We start from the raw sequence: 18,525 nt of genomic DNA, 5'->3' as shown, positions 1-18,525 counted from the left end.
AGGCAAATTTCTGCCTGTAAGAACAAGAGGGCAATAATAATCAGAGACTTTAACTATCCCGATATCAACTGGGATTCAGACATTATAAGGGGCACTGAGGGAAAAGAATCCATGCAGTGTGTCCAGGAATTTTTTTCAACCAATTAGTGACAAACCCAATGAAAGGAGATGCAATTCCAGACTTAGACTTGGGGAACGAAGAAGGCCAAGTGAGTGAAGTGGCAGTTGGCGGCCTTAACAGGGATGGTGATCACAATTCAGTTATATTTAGCAGTACTGTGGGAAAGGACAGCAAGAAAGCTGGAATAAAAACTTTGAACGCGGGACAGGCAATTTTTGTAGGAATGAGAAAGGGGTTTGGCTGAGATGGACTAGCCAGCACTGCTAATGGATAAATCTGTGGAAAATGCTTAGGAAATCAGAAGCACAAAGGGACTTGGAAGTCCTTGTTCAAGATTCTCTTAAGGTTAACGTGCAGGTTTGGTTGGTAGTTAGGAAGGCAAATGCAATGTTAGCATTCATGTCGCGAGGTCTAGAATACAAGAGCAGGGATGGACTTCTGAGTCTGTATAAGGCTCTGGTCTGACCCCATTTGGAGTATTGTGAGCAGTTTTGGGCCCCATATCTAAGGAAGGATGTGCTGGTCTTGGAAAGGGTCCCAAGGAGATTCACAAGAATGATCTCCGGAATGAAGAGCTTGTTATGTAAGGAACAGTTGAGGACTCTGGGTCTGTACTCGGAGCTTAGAAGGATGAGGAGGAATCTTAGAACATCGAACATAGACCAGTACGGCACAGTACAGGCCCTTCGACCCTCGATGTTGTGCCGAGCTATGTCCAAACCCAAGATCAAGCTATCCCACTCCCTATCATTCTGGAGTGCTCCATGTGCCTATCGAATAACCGCTTGAAAGTTCCTAAAGTGTCTGACTCCACTATCACAGCAGGCAGTGTATTCGTTTGGACTAAAGCTCGTTTTCCCATCCCCCTGACAAATTAGTTTAAACCACCCCCCCCCCCCCCCCCCCCGCTGCCGAAGAGCCGTAGCAAATTTCCCTCCCAGGATATTGTTGTCCCTCTGGTTCAGGTGCAAACTGTCCTGTTTGTACAGGTCTTATTTAAACTTGCAGGATACTGCGAGGCCTGGATAGAGTGGACGTGGAGAGGATGTTTCCAGCAGTAGGAAAAACTAGAACCAGAGGGCACAACCTCAGGCTAAAGGGACAATCCTTTAAAACAGAGATGAGGAGGAATTTCTTCAGTCAGAGGGTGGTGAATCTGTGGAACTCTTTCCTGCAGAAGGCTGTGGAGGCCAGGTCACTGAGTGTCTTTAAGACAGAGATAGATAGGTTCTTGATTGATAAGGAGATCAGGGGTTATGGGGAAAAGGCAGGAGAATGGGGATGAGAAAAAGATCACCATGATCGAATGGGGGAGCAGACTCGATGGGCCGAGTGGCCTCATTCTGCTCCTGTATCTTATGGCCTTACAAAGAAGGAAATTTATATATAGATGCAGAGGATGTGGAAAGAGTTTTAAATAAATATTTTGTCTCTGTGTTTACAAAGGAAAGGGATGATGCAGATTTAGTATTCCAGCAGGAACACTGTGAGTTATTGGACAGGAGAATCATAAAGAGAGAGGAAAGACTCAAAGATTGGAATCCTTGAAAGTTGATAAGTCGCTAGGATCAGATGGATTGATTCCGAGGCTGCTGAAGGAGGTCATGAAGGAGATAGCAGATGATCTGAGGATGATTTTCCAATCCTCACTCGATAGAGGAGATACCGGAGGACTGGAGAAATACAAACATAGGTCCTTGTTTAAAAAGGAATTGAAGGAAATGCCAAACAATCCTAGGCCAGCTAGTTTTACATCAGTGGTGGGCAAATTAGTGGAATCAATCCTGAGAGGATTAACTGTCATGTAGAAAGATATGGACTGGTCAGGGATGGCTAGCAGGGGTTTGTTAAAGGAAACTCTTGCCTCACAAATCTGACTGAATTCTTAGAGGAAGTGACAAGAAGGTTGATGAAGACAGTGCAGTGAATGTTGTGTACATGGATTTCAACAAGGCATTTGATAAGGTCCCAGATTGGTCAAAAAAGTAAAAGCCCATTGGATACAGGGTAATAACCTCCACCACCTTAATCCTGAACAGCAGTGCCTCATAAGGCTGTGTTCTCAGCCCTCTACTATACTCCTTACACACCTATGACTGTGCGGTCAAATTCCCCACCAATTCGATTTTCAAGTTTGCTGATGACACCACTGTAGTGGGTCAGATCTCAGATAATAAGAACATAAGAAATAGGAGCAGGAGTAGGCCATCTAGCCCTTTGAGCCTGCCCCACCATGACGAAACAGAATCCAGAAATGGGATAGAGAATCTGGTGAACTGGTGTGGGCAACAATAATCTCTCCCTCAATGTCAACAAGACAAAGGAGATTGTCATCGATTTCAGAAAGCATAAAGGAGAACATGCCCCTGTCTACATCAATGGGGACAATGTAGAAAAGGTCGAGAGCTTCAAGTTTTTAGGTGTCCAGATCATCAACAACCTGTCTGAGTCCCTCTCCCCTCCGCCCCCCCTCCCCCCCCGACCCCATGCCGACACTATTGTTAAGAAAGCCCACTAACACCTCTACTTTCTCAGAAGACTAAGAAAATTTGGCATGTCAGCTATGACTCTCACCAACTTTTACAGATGCACCGTAGAAAGCATTCTTTCTGGTTGTATCACAGCTTGGTATGGGCTCCTGCTCTGCCCAAGATCGCAAGGAACTACAAAAGGTTGGGAATGTAGCCCAATCCGTCACACAAACACTTCCTGCTACCTCAGCAAAGCAGTAAGAAGCCTTACAACAGCAAGAAACCTGACAACACCAGGTTTAAGTCCAATCGATTTATTTGATAGTAAACTCACAAGCTTTACTATCAAATAAATTGGTTGGACTTAAACCTGGTGTTGTCAGACTTCTTACTGTGTTTACCCCAGTCCAATGCCGGCATCTCCACATCAAGTCTTACAACACCAGGTTAAAGTCCAACAGGTTTATTTGGTAGCAAAAGCCACTAGCTTTTGGACCGTTCGCTGCTCCTTCATCAGGTGAGTGGGATTTCAGTTCACAAACAGGGCATATAAAGACAAACTCAATTTACAAAATAACGGTTGGATTGCGCGTCTTTACAGGTAATCAAGTCTTAAGGGTACAGACAATTTGAGCGGACAGAGCGTTAAGCACAGGTTAAAGAGATGTGTATCGTCTCCAGACAGGACCGTTAGTGAGATTTTGCAAGTTCAGGCAAGTCGTGGGGGTTACAGATAGTGTGACATGAGCCCAAGATCCCGGTTGCGGCCATCCTCATTTGTGCCGAACTCTACAAAGCAGCCAGCATAATTAAGGACCCCAAGCACCCCGATCATTCTCTCTTCCACCTTCTTCTATTGGGAAAATGATACAAAAGTCTGAGGTCACGTACCAACCAACTCGAGAACAGTTTCTTCCCTGCTGCTGTCAAACTTTTGAATGGACTTACCTTGCATTACGTTGATCTTTCTCTAAACCCTAGCTATGGCTGTAACACTACATTCTCCACTCTCTCATTTCCTTCTGTATGAATGGTATACATGCAAGAAACAATACTTTTCACTGTATGCTAATACATAATAAATCAAATCAAAAATATAGCAGACTGGGTCAAAAGTTGGCTTAGCAACAGGAAACAGAGGATAACGGCTGCCCTTCTGAATGTAAAATTGTTTCAAGTGAGGCTCCACAAGGTTCTGTGTTGGGACCATTGCTGTTTGTGTCATATATATTAACGGGGTGGCACGGTAGCACAGTGGTTAGCACTGCTGCTTCACAGCTCCAGGGTCTTGGGTTCCATTCCTGGCTTGGGTCACTGTCTGTGTGGAGTTTGCAAATTCTCCTCGTGTCTGCATGGGTTTCCTCCGGGTACTCAGGTTTCCTTCCACAATCCAAAGATGTGCGGGTTAGGTTGATTGGCCATGCTAAGAAATTGCCCCTTAGTGTCCAGGGATGCATAGGTTAGAGAGATTAGTGGGGATAATATGTAGGGATATGGGGTAGGGCCTGGGTGGGATTGTGTTTGGTGCAGACTCGATGGGCCGAAGGGCCTCTTTCTGCACTGTAGGGCTTTATGATTCTATGATGATTTGGATGTGAACATGGGAGGCATTATTGGAAAATTTGCAGATGACACAAAGATTGGTTGAGTAGTGGATAGTGTAGAGAAAGGAGGCAAAAGATGGGCAATTACAGGCTGGTTAGTCTGACCTTGGTAACTGGCAAGATTTTAGAGTACATTATTAAGGTTGAGATTTCAGAAATCTTGGAAGTGCACGGTAAAATAGAGTGAAGTCAGCATGGTTTCAAGGGGAGGTCATGCCTGACAAATCTGTGAGAATTCTTTGAGGAGATAACGAGCAGGTTAGACAAAGGAGAGCCAGTGGATGCTAGCTACTCGGATTTCCAGAAGGCCTTTGACAGGGTGCCACACAGGAGGCTGCTGAGCATGATGAGAGCCCATGGTGTTAGAGGCAAGGTACTGGCATGGATAGAAAATGTGTGGGTTAGGTGGATTGGCCATATTCAATGCTCAATTGCTCCTTAGTGTCAGGGAGACTAGCAGGGTAAATACATGGGGTTACAGGGATAGGTTTGAGTGGGATTTGTTGTCAGTGCAGGCTCGATGGACCAAGTGGCCTCCTGCACTGTAGGGATTCTATGGAAGATTGGCTGACTGATAGAAGGCAGAGAGTGGGGACAAAGGGGTCCTTTTCAGAATGGCAGCTGGTGACTAATGGAGTTTCACAGAGGTCAGTGTTGGGATCACAACTTTTCACTCTATACATAAATGATCTAGATAGAACATAGAACATTACAGCGCAGAACAGGCCCTTCAGCCCACGATGTTGCACCGACCAGTTAAAAAACAATGACCCACTAACCTAAACCAATCCCTTTTCGTCCATAAACCTATCCACGGATCTCTTAAACGCCCCCAAACTAGGCGCATTTACAACTGCAGCAGGCAGGGCATTCCAATCCCTCACCACCCTCTGGGTAAAGAACCTACCCCTGACATCCGTCCTATAACTACCCCCCCCTTAATTTAAAGCCATGCCCCCTTGTGCTAGCTTTCTCCATCCGAGGAAAAAGGCTATCACTGTCCACCCTATCTAAACCTCTAATCATCTTATATGTTTCAATAAGATCCCCTCTTAGCTGCCTTCTTTCTAGCGAAAACAACCCCAAATCCCTCAGTCTCTCCTCATAGGACCTCCCCTCCATACCAGGCAACATCCTGGTAAACCTCCTCTGCACCCTCTCCAAAGCCTCCACGTCCTTCCTGTAATGTGGGGACCAGAACTGCACACAGTACTCCAAGTGCGGCCGCACCAGAGTTGTGTACAGTTGCAACATGACGCTGCGACTCCTAAATTCAATCCTCCTACCAATAAACGCCAAGACACCGTATGCCTTCTTAACAACCTTATCTACTTGAGTCCCAACTTTCAGGGATCTATGTACCCATACACCTAGATCCCTCTGTTCATCCACACTATTCAAAGTCCTCCCGTTAGCCCTATACTCGACACATCTGTTATTCCTACCAAAGTGAATTACCTCACACTTCTCCGCATTAAACTCCAGTGGAGGAACCAGGGCATTGTGGCCAAATTTGCAGATGATACAAAGGTAGGCAGAGGGACAGGTAGTATTGACGAAGTGGTAGGATGCAGGAGGAATCGGGCAGAGTAGGAGAGTGGGTAAAGCAGTGCCCTGATGCAATACAATGTAGGAAACTGTGAGATTGCACATTTTGGTAGGAAGAATAGAGGTGTAGACTATTTTCTGAATGGAGAGAGAATTTGGAAATTGGAAGCACAAAGAGACTTAGGAGTCCTTGTTCAGGATTCTCTTAAGGATAACTTGCAGATTGAGTTAGGAAGTTAAATGCAACGTTAGCATTCCTTTCGAGAGGACTAGAATACAAAAGCAGGGATGCACTGCTGAGGCTTTATAGGCTCTGGTGAGGCCAAATTTGGAATGTGTGAGCAATTTTGGGTCCTGAATCGAAGGATGGATGTGCTGGTCCTGGAGAGAATTCAAAGAAGGTTCACGAGAATGATCCCATAATGAAAAGCTTGATGTATGAGGAGCGTCTGAGGACTCTGGGTCTGTACTTGATGGAGTTTAGAAAGATGAGAAGGGATCTCATTGAAACGTACAGAATAATGAAAGGCCTGGATAGAGTGGGTGTGGGGAAGATGTTTCCATTAGTTGGAGAGACTAGGATCCGAGGACATGACCTCAGAGTAAAGGGGCAATCCTTTAGAACCAAGATGAGGTGGAATTTCTTCAGCCAGAGGGTGGTGAATCTGTGGAATTCATTGCCACAGAAGGCTGTGATGTCTTGAAAGAGCTGCTCAAAATTGAGTGGAAAAGATAGAGTTGACATAATAAAATTGTTTCCCTTGGTGGAGAATTCTAGAATCAGGAGACATAAAGTCAAGATAAATGACAGTAGGTGTAGAGGAAACATGAAGAAGAACTTTTTTATGCAGAGGTTGATGGGTGTCTGGAATTCACTGCCCAGACTGGTGGTCGAAGCAGGAACCCTAAACTCTTTTCAAAAAGTACCTGGATCTGCAGCTTAAGTGGTGTAAGCTACAGGGCTATGAGTCGGGTGCAGGAATTTGATTTATTATTGTCACATATATTAGTATACAATAAAAAGTATTGTTTGTTGCGATGTACAGACAAAGCATAATGTACATTGAAAAGGAAAGGAGAGAGTGTATAATGTAGTGTTACAGTCATTGCTAGGGTATAGAGAAAGATCAACTTAGTGCAAAGTAGGTCCGTTCAAAAGTCTGACGGCAGTAGGGAAGAAGCTGTTCTTGAGTCGTTCAGTACGTCAGAGACCTCTGTACCTTTTTCCCGATGGAAGAAGGGGGAAGAGAGTATGGCTGAGATATGTGGGTCTTTAGTTATGCTGGTTGCTTTTCCGAGGCAGCGGGAAGTGTAGGCAGTGTCAATGGATAGGAGGCTGGTTGTTTGATGGACTGGGCTCATTTACAACTCTTTGTAGTTTCTTGAGGTCTTGGACAGAGCAGGAGCCATACCAAGCTATGATGCAACCAGAAAGATACGTTCTATGACGCATCTGTAAAAGTTGGTGAGAATTATACTAGACATGCCAAATTTCCTTAATCTTCTGAGAAAGTAGAGGCGTCAATGGGCTTTCTTAACAATAGTATCAGTATGGAGCGACCAGGACAAGTTGGTGGTGATCTGGACACCTAAAAGCTTGAAGCTTTGGACCATTGCTACTTCATCCTTATTGATGTAGACAGGGGCATGTCCTCCACTGCACTTCCTGAAGTTGACGACTATTTCCTTCGTTTTGTTGACATTGAGGAGGGGCAGTTTTTGTACAGTGTGTGCAGGAGGGTTTCCTGACACAATATATGGATAAGCCGACAAGAGGTGGGACCACATTGGACTTGGTATTGGGTAATGAATCGGGCCAAGTGTTAGATTTGTTTGTGGGAGAGAATTTTGGAGATAGTGACCACAATTCTCTGTCTTTCATTATTGCAATGAAGAGGAATAGGGTCACACGGCAGGGCAAGGTTTATAATTGGGGCAGGAGTAATTATGATGTGATTAGGCAAGAATTAGGGAGCATAAGATGGGAACAGAAACTGTCAGGTGTGGGCACAAACGAAAAGTGGAGCTTGTTCAAGGAACAAATACTGTGCGTCCTTGATAGGTATGTCCCCCTCAGGCAGGGAGGAAATGGCCATGTGAGGGAACTATTATTCACAAAGGAGGTTGAATGTCTTGTTAAGAGTTAAAAAGAAGTGTAGGTAAGGATAAAAAAACAAGGTTCAGTTGGGTCACTTGAGGGTTACAAGGTAGCTAGGAATGAGTTAAAAAAGGGCTTAGGAGAACTAGCTGGGGACATGAGAAGTCCTTGGCGGGTCGGATAAAGGAAAACCCCAAGGCTTTTTAATCATGTGAGAAATAAAAGAATGACCAGCGTGAGGTTAGGGCCGGTCACGGATAGTAGTGGGAACTTGTGCATGGAGTCAGAAGAGATAGGAGAGGTGTTGAATGAATACTTTTCTTCAATGTTCACCAAGGGCCTTGTTTTTGAGGATGTGTGTGTGATACAGGCTGATAGGATGGAGGAGGTAGATGTTCTGAGGGAAGATGTATTAGCAATTTTGAAAAACCTGAGGGTGGGTAAGTCCCCTGGGCCAGATGGGATACATCCTAGGATACTTTGGGAGGCAAGGGATGAGCTTGCGGAGCCTTTAGCTTTGATCTTTGGGTCCTCACTGTCCTCGGGGATTGTGCCAGAAGACTGGAGAGTGGCGAGTGTTGTTCCTCTCTTCAAGAAAGGAAATTGGAATGACCCTGGTAATTATAGGCCAGTTAGTCTTTCTTTGGTGCTCGGTAAGCTAATGGAAAAGGTCCTGAGGGATAGGATTTATGACCACTTGGAAAGATGCAGCTTAATCCAGGATAGTCAGCATGGTTTCGTGAGGGGCAAGTCCTGCCTCACAAATTTGATTGAATTCTTTGAGGAGGTAACTAAGTGTGTGGATGAAGGTAGAGCAGTTGATGTCGTATACATGGATTTTAGTAAGGCGTTTGATAAGCTTCCCCATGGTAGGTTCATGAAGAAAGTAAGGAGGTGTGGGATAGAGGGAAATTTGGCCGATTGGATAAGTAACTGGCTGTATCATAGAAGACAGAGGGTGGTGGTGGATGGAAATTTTTCAGACTGGAGACCAATTACCAGTGGTGTACCACAGGGTTCAGTGCTGGGTCCTCTGCTAGTTGTGATTTTTATCAATGACTTGGAAGAGGGGGGCTGAAGGGTGGGTTAGTAAATTTGCTGATGACACCAAGATTGGAGGAGTAGTGGATGAGGTGCAAGATACAAAGAGACATTGATAGGATGCAGAGCTGGGCTGAAAAGTGGCAGATGGAGTTTAACCCTGATAAGTGTGAGGTGATTTACTTTGGTAGGACAAACTTGAATGCTGATTACAGGGTCAACAGCAGGATTCTGAGGAATATGGAGGAACAGAGAGATCTTGGGGTTCATATCCACAGATCTCTGAAGGTTGCTACTCAAGTGGATAGAACCGTGAAGAAGGCTTATAGTGTGTTAGTGTTTATTAACAGGGGGTTTGAGTTTAAGAGCTGTGGGGTTATGCTGCAACTATACTGGATGTTGGTGAGACCACATTTGGAATATTGTGTTCAGTTCTGGTCACCTCACTATAAGGAGGATGTGGAAGCATTGGAGAGAGTGCAGAGGAGATTTACCAGGATGCTGCCTGGTTGAGGGAGCTGGGACTTTTCTCTTTGAGGAGCAACTTAATAGAGGTTTATAAGATGATGAGGGGGATAGATAGAGTGAAAGTTCAGAGACTATTTCCTCGGGTGGATGTAGCTGTTACTAGGGGGCATAACTATAAGGTTCATGGTGGGAGATATAGGAGGGATGTCCAAGGTAGATTCTTTACTCAGAGAGTGGTTGGGGTGTGGAATGCACTGCCTGCTGTGATAGTGGAGTCGGACACTTTAGGAACTTTCAAGCGGTTATTGGATTGGCACATGGAGCACTCCGGAATGAAAGGGAGTGGGATAGCTTGATCTTGGGTTCGGACATAGCTCGGCACAACATTGAGGGCCGAATGGCCTGTACTGTGCTGTACTGTTCTATGTTCTATGTATGTTCTTTTATTGTCATTGCACCAATTCACCAGATTCTCTCTTTTCTATACTCTGTCTTGTCATTGTTTGAGATCCAACCCACTATGGTGGTGTCATCAGCTAACTTTAAAATTGAGTTGTAGAGGAATTTGGCCACATAGTCGTAGAAAGATGGGATTGGTTAGAGCACCTGGGTTTCTTCGGATTGGCATGGATAAGGTGGGCTGAAGGGCTGCTTTTTGTGCTGTAACGTTTTATGGTTAAATGGTTGACTTTGAGGCAACAGCTGCTCATTCAAATCTCAGACATTGGTCAAACAATCTGAGAGGAATTGCAAAGTGTTGCCATCAATCCCTGCATTCATCTCCCATTCTGATTGTGTCTTCCTCTTTTTCCACCTCCCAACAATTTTCCTTTTGTTTCACCTTCTTCCAGACCTGTACCATATGGACTGGAGCAGGCTGTCATCTCCACCTTCTCAAAGGCACTTAGGGATAGGTTATAAAAATGTTCGCCTAGCCAATGATACCCATGTCCCATGAAAATGCAAAACAAAAATTCTGCAGCTTGTTTACGATGGTGAACAACAGGAGAGATTCTCAGTCAGTTGGGGAGCAGGAATTGGTGCAGAGTTAACAAACCATCTCCTACTAAATTGGGATTGTCTTATTCTGCTGGAGGGTGGACAGTGTTGCAGAAACAGCCTGTAATTGAGCAGAAGTCTATTTACAAATTTGTGATGGTGTGGACATTAATTTTTTGGCAGTTGCAGAGCTTGTGTCTGTGCCTCCTGTTGGGCCCTGGTTATTGATTTGGTTGGTTTTATAATTAATGTTTGTACTTCACTGCTCAGAGAAAGATTATCATAACCAATGTCAAGAAGCCCAACTCTAAACAAAGTATCATGGGAATTATCTGAATTTTCAGCTTCTTGTATTGGAATTATAAATATTATCGGAATCTGGTAGAAGTTTACTGTGTTTGTGTTTTAAATAGTGGATCTGATGAGCAGCTGTGCTTCTGAGCTCAACAATCCCAGAAATGCATTCATTCATCTCCATCTTTTGAGAATTTGATCAGTTTTGTGCTTGCTCAGTGAGTCTGACTGCATCTTGAGTTGTGTCCAGTTTAAATCCCAGAAACTTGTGTACAGTTCAAAACCCTCACAAAGTGTCATAAAAGTTTGTGGGAGAACTATGCAGAAAGGGTTAATCTTGAATACAATTTGACAAAGCAGATAAATAAGAATCAACATGTGCTTTACGTTGCAATACAGTTCGATGGCTATCAACACTAACCTGCACTATAACTTTGATGGTGCTTCACAAAGACATAATTAAATAAATGCTGACCTTGTGCTGTGTAAGCCAATATTAAGGTAGGGTCAAAGAGGTAGTTTTTAAGCAGCATCTTAAAGGAGAATAGGGAGGTTGAGAGATTGAGGGAGCGAATTCCAGAGTTTAGGGCCCAGGCAGCTGATGGCACAACTACTGAAGGAGGAGTGATTAAAATATTCAAGAGACCAGAGTTAGAGAAGCGCAGAGATCTTGGAACATTCTGTGGCTGGAAGTGATTCCAGAGATAGGCAGGAGATCTTGCTAAGTGAGATGGTCAATTTAAGGAGGGGTGGTGCAGATCTTTGTATTAATGTCAGGGTCACAGCTCCCTGAGAGCTGAATGCCTCATCCCCTTCAATCATGGATTTGCATTGGAAAGACATCAGAATTGGCAGAATAAAAGACACTGATTATTTGTGACTTTTCAATTATCAAAAAAAGCTGGCCACATTCCTGAAACTCATCTTGTGACTCACTCTGCCTGTACTCTGCTTGCCATCTTTGGCTGCTGGGAGATTTTCTTGGATTGGAGTTATTTTTAGGCGTATCCTCCTCCTCCACACCTCATTTCCTTCCCACTTATTCCATTTGCCCCCAGTTCCCACACTCTACCCCCATTCTCTATCCAGTGACCTCAGCCCCGACCCGTTTAGTTTTTCAGCAGGTTCTTTCTCGATCAGTTACTCTGTTCGGTGACTCGAGACCACCCTTTCTGGTAATGGATTTCTCTCCTCCGTCCCTTTCCATACACCTGGATAATATTGGGGGACCCGGGAGGGTCATTCCGTTGTGATTAGGATAGGGTGCCTGTGTTTTACCCACATGTCAACCTCTCTGTAAATAGATTTCAATAACTGTGAATGAGGTATGATTTTCTTTGATTCAGAAACACTTCTTCAATGGGGAGAACATTCACAACACATTCTATTGAATCTGTTAACAAATGTGTAGAATCAGTGCTTCAGTGCATTTCATTCTGAACTCTCCCTGACCTGAGGATCAACCCTCACTGCTGCAGCTCTACATAGTGGCAAAAAGTGGGAAAGTTACGTAGGAAATAATGGCTTTCTCTATGGTCCCTTCAATCCCACACTGCTGCAATGCAGGAAGTCGGGGGTAAATTTGTCAAATTAATTTGGAATTGTTTTTAAATGTTTCATCTTGTACATTAGAATCATAGAGTTCCTACAGTGCAGAAAGAGGCCATTCAGCCCATTCAATCTGCACAGACTAGCTGATAGAGGTATGTTGCCCAGGCATGGTGGCAAAGTGGTTAGCACTGCTGCCTCACAGTGCCAGGAACCCAGATAAAATTCCAGCCATTGTAAATTGTCCCTTAGTGTCAGGGGACTTGCAGAATAAATACATGGGGTTATGGGATTAAAGCCTGGGTGGGATTGCTGTTAGTACAGACTTGATGGGCCAAACGGCCTCCTTCTGCACTGTAGTACTTCTCATTCTCGGCCCTATACCTTCTACACCGACTGTCACGTTTACCATGGCCACTTCACCTAACCCGCACATCTTTGGACTGTGGGAGGAAACTGGAGCACCTGGAGGAAACCCACGCAGACTCGGGGAGAATGTGCAAACTCCACACAGACAGTGATCCAAGGCCAGAATCAAACCCAGGTCCCTGGCACAGAGAGGCAGCAGTGCTAACCCACTGTGCCGCCCCATCTTATGTTGAAATGCCCAGCAGATGTGTCAGAGAATCACAGTGCAGAAGAGGCCCTTCGGCCCATCCAGTCTGCACCAATACACGAAAGGCCCTGACCTGCCCACCTAATCCCACTTGCCAGCACTTGGCCCATAGCCTTGAATGCTATGGCGTGCCAAGTACTTATCCAGGTACTTTTTAAAGGATGTGAGGCATCCCGTCTCCACCACCCTCCCAGGCAATGCATTCCAGACCCTCACCACCCTCTGAGTAAAATAATTAATCCTCAAATTTCCTCCTAAACCTCCCAGCCCTCACTTTAACTTGTGTCCCCTTGTACCGTGCGGCATGTAGCACAGTGGTTAGCACTGCTGCTTCACAGCTCCAGGGTCCTGGGTTCGATTCCTGGCTCAGGTCACTGTCTGTGTGGAGTTTGCACATTCTCCTTGTGTCTATGTGGGTTTCCTCCGGGTACTCCGATTTCCTCCCACAGTCCAAAGATGTGTGGGTTAGGTTGATTGGCCATGCTAAGAAATTTCCTCTTAGTGTCCAGGGATTGTAGGTTAGAGGGATTAGTGGGTATAATATGTAGAGATATGGGGATAGGGCCTGGGCGGGATTGTGTTTGTTGCAGACTCGATGGGCCAAATGGCCTCTTTCTGCACTGTAGGTTCTATGATTCTATGTAACTGACCCTTCCACTAAGGAGAGCAGCTGCTCCCTATTCACTCTGTCCATGCCCTTTATAATCTTGAATACCTCAATCAGGTCGCCCCTCAGTCTTCTCTGCTCTAGAGAAAACAACCCAAGCCTATCCAACCTCTCTTTATAAATTAAATGCTCCATCCCAGGCAGCATCCTGGTGAATCTCCTCTGCACCCCCTCCAGTGTGTTCACGTCCTTCCTATAATGTGGCGACCAGAACTGCACACATTACTCCAGCTGTGGCCTCACCAAAGTTCTTTACAACTCCAACATGACTTCCCTGCTTTTGTAATCTATACCCGATTGGTAAAGACGAGTGTGCCACTTGCCTTCTTCACCATCCTATTAACGTCCTTCCACTTTCAGAGATCTATGGACAAACATACTAAAGTCCCTTTGTTCTTCGGAACTTCCCAGTGTCAGACCTTGGAGTACTTTCTTGTCAAATTACTCCTTTCAAAGTGCATCACCTGACACTTTTCAGGGTTAACTTCCATCTGCCACTTATCCGCCCATTTGACCATCTCGTCTACATCTTCCTGTAGCCCAAGACACTCAACATCGCTGTTAACCACCCGACCAATCTTTGTGTCATCGGCGAACTTACTGATTCCGCCTCCCCCCCCCTCCCCCCCACACACATAGCCACCTATGTCATTATATAAATGATGAAAAATAGGGGGCACAGCACGGATCCCTGTGATATGTCACTGGTCACTGGCCTCCAGTCACTAAAACAGCCATCTGTTACCAGCCTCTGTCTCCTCCTGCTAGGCCAATTATGAATCCACCTTGTCAGGTCACCCTCTATCCCGTGTGCATTTGCCTTAATAAGTCTCCTGTGGGGGACTTTGTCAGAGGCTTTGCTGGAATCCATGTAAACTACATTGACCACACTACCCTCATCCACATACCTGGTTACATGCTCAAAACATTCAATCAAATTTGTTAGACATAACTCCCTCTGACAAAACCATGAGCAAACCTTGCCACTCTAAATGGAGATAGATTCTCTCTTTCAGAATATTCTCCAGTAGTTTCCCAACTACAGATGTGAGACTCACTGGTCTATAGTTCCCTGGCTTGTCTCTTCAATCTTTCTTAGATAGTAGGACCCACATTAGTTGTTCTCCAGTCCTCTGTCGCTGCTAATTTAGAGTTTAATTGTTCTGGGGAATGACAGGTTACTGATGTTTAGTGTGTAATTAAGTGTGGCTCTTTGCTGGAATTGTTTAGGCAGCAGGTTTTTAAGTCCTGTTTTCTTGTATTGCATCATAGGTGATGACAGTGAGAGATTGACAAATGGGAAGGTGGGTGTTAAGGTTGATTCTCACGATATGTGCACGAGGTGTGCCCTCGGTTTTGCAGTAACTTGTCCTGATCCTTTAGGGATTAAGTGTCCCTAAAATCAGGTATTCACTTGCCTTTCCAGCTTTTGGCCAGGCCCCAAGGGCATTTTGTTTAATTTATTCATTCACAGGATGTGGGTGTCGCTGGCTAGCTCAGCATTAATGCCCATTCCTAATTGCCCTTGAGAAGGTGGTGGTCAGTTGCCTTCTTGAACCGCTGCAGTCTATGTGGTGTAGGTATATACCCACCCACTGGGAGTTCCAGGATTTTGATCCAGTGACAGTGAAGGAGCAGTGATTTATTTCAAAATCAGAATGGTGAGTGGCTTGTAGGGGACTTGCAGGTAGTAGTGTTCCCTTGTATCTGCTGATCTTGTCTCCCAGTGTTTGTGTGGTGGTGGTCACAGGTTTGAAGATGCTGCCTAAGGCACCTTGGTGAGTTCCTGCAGTGCATCTTGAAGATGGTACGCACGGCTGGCACTGTTCATTGGAGAGAATGAATGTTTGTAGATGTGGTGCCAATCAAATGGGCTGTTTTGTGCTGGATGGATTCCTCAGTGTTGTTGGAGCTGCACTCATCCAGGCAAGCAGAGAGTATTCCATTACATTCCTGACTTGTGCCTTTTAGATGGTGGACAGGCTTTGGGGAGTCAGGAGGTCAGTTTGTTACAGCATTCCTAGCCTCTGACCTGCTCTGGTAGTCACAGTATTTATATGGCTTGTCCAGTTGAGTTTCTGGTCAATGGCAACCCCAGGATGTTAATGGTGGGGGATTCAACAATGGTAATGCCAAGTAGAGATGTTTAGATTCTGTCTTGTTGGAGATGGTCATTGCTTGAGACTTGTGTGGCACGAATATTACTTGCCACTTGTCAGCCCAAGCCTGGATACTGTCCAGGTCTTGCTGCATTTGGGTATGGACCGCTTCAGTAGCTGAGGAATCTTGTATGATGCAGAACATCATCGAACATCCCCACTTCTGATCTAATAATGGAAGGAAGCTCATTGATGAAGCACTTGAAGATTGTTGGGCTGAGGAACTCCTGCAGTGATCTCCTCAGACAGAGCGTTTCTGAGAGATCCGATGCTGAAAGTGTTAATGTTTTAAAATTGGAAGGGTTGTTGCCAAGGTTATTTGCAATTAAATTGGTTGTAGTCCAGAGGGATTCATCTGTGTCAAGCCAGGGGCAGATGGTATTGTCACTGGACTGGTAATCCAGATTTGGACTTTGGACCACTACATCTTCTGATATTTTCAGAATGTGTGGCAACCTTTACCACCGCCCCCCCCCCTGCTACAGGAGAAACTTCCTTCCTGTCGGGGAACACTTCAGCAGTCATGGGCATTCCACCTCTGATCTTTGGGTAAGCTTTCTCCAAGGTGGCCTTCACAACACACAACAATGCAGAGTCGCTGAGCAGAGAAATCATAGAAATCCTGCAGTGCAGAAAGAGGCCCTTCGGCCCATTGAGTCTGCACCGACCACAATCCCACCCAGGCCATACCTCCATATCCCTACATATTTTACTCACTAATCCCTCTAACCTACGCATCCCTGGACACTAAGGGGCAATCAACCTAATCCACACATCTTTAGACTGTGGGAGGAAACCGGAGCACCCGGAGGAAACCCACGCAGACAGGAGGAGAACATGCAAACTCCACACAGACAGCGGCCCGAGCCGGGAATCAAATCCAGGTCCCTGGAGCTGTGAAATAGCAGTGCTAACCGCTGTGTTACCGTGCTGCTGGATCAGAAGAAACTGATAGCCAAGTTCTGCACATATGAGGACAGCCTCAACCGGGATCTTGGGTTCATGTCACACTATCTGTTACCCCCACGACTTGCCTGGGCTTGCAACATCTCACTAACTATCCTGTCTGGAGACAATACACACCTCTTTAACCTGTGCTTAACCCTCTCTCCACTCACGTTGTCTGTACCTTTTAAGATTTGAATATCTGTAAAGACTCACATTCCAACCATTATCTTGTAAATTGAGTTTGTGTCTGTATATGCCCTGTTTGTGAACACATCTCCCACTCACCTGATGAAGGAATGAGACTCTGAAAGCTTGTGTTGTCAAGTAAACCTGTTGGGCAATAAATGCTGGCCAGGCAGCAACATCCCATGAACGAATAATAAAAAGAATCTATATGGATCGAGTTAAGGTGCTAAAACAAATTGGTGGGGGTGGTATACAGAGCACCAAATTGTAGTGGTTATGTTGGGAAAAGCATTAGACAGGAAGTCAGATGCATGTGTTAAAGGAACATCTGCGATTATGGGTAATTTTAATCTGCATATGGATTGGGAGAGTCAAAGTAGTCACAATACAATAGAGGAGAAATTTCTGGAATGTGTACAGGACAGAAATATGTTGAAGAACCAACAAGGGTACAGGCCATCTTGGATTGGGTATTGTGCAATGAGAAATGATTGGTTGGCAGTCCAGTTGGGGGAGAACCTTTTGGGGCGGAGTGAACATAATGTGACAGAATTCTTTGTCAAGGTGGATAATGATGTAATTGATTCTGAGACCAGGGTCCTCAATCTCAATTAAGATAATTATGATATTGTGAGATATGATGGACTGGGAAACATTACTGAAAGGAAGGACAGTGGACAGGCAATAGCAGGCATTGAAGAAACTCCAAAAGTTGTTTATTCCTGTTTGACACAAGAGTGGTCAGGGAACTGTGGACAAACCACGGCTTACAGGGGAAATTAGAGATGGTAGATAGTAAATAAAGGATCATCCAGACTTGAAATGTTGGCTGTATTCTTTCTCCATAGATGCCATCAGACTTGCTGAGATTTTCCAGCATTTTCTGTTTTTGTTAGAGATCGTATCAGATTCAAAGAAGAAACAAAGTGAAAGCAATAGACTGGAGAATTGAGAGCAGTTTAAAATTCAGTAAAGATGGACTAAGAAATTGATTACAACAGGGAAAATGGAGTATGGAAGTAAGATGGTGCGGGACATAACGATTAATTGTAAAAGCTTCTATAGATATCTAAAGAGAAAAAGATTGACAATCAGAAAGGGAAAAATTCATAACAGGCAACAAAGAAATGGCTGAGGAACTAAATTTGCACTTTGCTTTTGTCTTCACAAAGGAAGACATGAATAATGTACCAGAAGTTCTGAGAGAAACAAGTTTTTGTGAGGAGTTGAAGGAAATCAGTATTAATAGAGAAATGGTTTTGGGGAAATTGGGTCTGAGAATCTTCATCCCAGAGAATTTAAGGAAGTGCCCTGGAAATAGATCCATTGGTCACTTTCCAGATTTTTTTTGGACTCTGGACTGGTTCCCACAGATTGGTGGGTTGTTAGGAATGGGTTAACAGACCTTCCAATTAAGTTCTAATTTGATGTCAGTTGTTCAATAGAAGTCACTGATATAAAGGGACCACAGGGTGGCACAGGGTATTAGAACATAGAACATAGAACATTACAGCGCAGAACAGGCCCTTCGGCCCACGATGTTGCGCCGACCAGTTACAAAAACAGTGACCCACTAGCCTATACCAATCCCTTTTCGTCCATAAACCTATCCAGAGATCTCTTAAACGCCCCCAAACTAGACGCATTTACAACTGCAGCAGGCAGGGCATTCCAATCCCTCACCACCCGCTGGGTAAAGAACCTACCCCTGACATCCGTCCTGTAGCTACCCCCCCTTAATTTAAAGCCATGCCCCC

At 44.9% G+C, this 18,525-nt stretch overlaps 1 protein-coding gene across 1 annotated transcript in view; it reads left to right on the top strand.

Annotated features, from left to right (window-relative positions):
• Window positions 1–18,525, top strand: part of LOC145359917 (out at first protein homolog) — a 43,459-nt gene that overhangs the window by 1,349 nt on the left and 23,585 nt on the right. The window lies entirely within an intron of this gene.

Source organism: Carcharhinus amblyrhynchos, chromosome 29 (assembly GCF_965287045.1).
Source record: "Carcharhinus amblyrhynchos chromosome 29, sCarAmb.v2.hapA, whole genome shotgun sequence".
Classification (NCBI taxonomy): domain Eukaryota; kingdom Metazoa; phylum Chordata; class Chondrichthyes; order Carcharhiniformes; family Carcharhinidae; genus Carcharhinus; species Carcharhinus amblyrhynchos.
Note: the sequence above shows the minus strand (reverse complement) of the source record. Positions and strands in the feature narration are given on the sequence as shown.